This window comes from Triticum dicoccoides, chromosome 2B (assembly GCF_002162155.2).
Source record: "Triticum dicoccoides isolate Atlit2015 ecotype Zavitan chromosome 2B, WEW_v2.0, whole genome shotgun sequence".
Lineage (NCBI taxonomy): Eukaryota > Viridiplantae > Streptophyta > Magnoliopsida > Poales > Poaceae > Triticum > Triticum dicoccoides.
In genome coordinates, this window is record NC_041383.1 from 27,944,034 (window position 1) to 27,945,085 (window position 1,052).

Consider the following 1,052-nt stretch of genomic DNA (forward strand, 5'->3'; position numbering starts at 1 on the left):
GGTTGGTGGCTCCAACCGGGACTAATGACCCCTTTAGTCCCGGTTGGAGCCACCAACCGGGACCAAAGGCCTCTTTTCAGCAGCCCAAAGGGCGGGAAACGAAGACCTTTGGTCCCGGTTGGTGGCTCCAACCGGGACTGAAGGGGGGGCATTGGTACCGGTTGGTGCCACGAACCGGTACCAATGCACCCCTTTAGTTCCGGTTGGTTCCACCAACCGGGACTAAAGTCCATGTGCTGCCCGCGTCGCGGCACGAAAGTTTAGTCCCACCTAGCTAGCTGAGGGAGCTCGAGAATGGTTTATAAGCCCCAGTCCCGCTGCCCTCTCGAGCTCCTCTCAAATGCAGGCTTACGGGCCTAAACGCACTATATGTGCCTGTGGGCCTATTGGGCCTATTGCGGGCCTGAATCCTGGCCAATTGTTGGGTTTCTAGTCGTATTCAGGCCGTGGTAGCCCTTTAAGTGGCACTTTTTTTATTTTATTTATTTTATTTTGATTCTTCCTGCAGCTGTTTTTTTAGTCCCACCTAGCCAAGCGAGAGACACTCGCAGCTGTTTATAAGCCCTGAGTGCAGAGATGATGACGAAGAGGCTCAATGCTCCTGCACGTTGGTTAGCTTCAAGCCTTGAGGAATACGGTAGACTGCACACAGCTATGTGCAGTGCAGTTGACACTATTCCGAAAGACTTGAAGCAAATTAACAAGCATTGCGCCTCTTTTTTATTTTTAATGACTTATTACAACTGAGAAATAAAAAGAAAAAAATAAATATAGCTGAAAAGAAAAAAAAACTATATAGAGAACTACTCAGAAATGAATTGAAGCAAAAAATAGTTGTGATTAACTGTACTAAAAAAGGAGCATAGATGCTTATTTTTAATGACTTATTACAACTCAGAAATAAAAAGAAAAGAAAATAGTTGTGATTAACTTTACTAAAATATGTGCATAGATGCTTATTTTTAATGACTTATTACAATTCAAAAATAAATAGAAGAAAAAATAGTTATGATTAACTTTACTAAAAAATAAGCCTTATTACAACTGAGAAA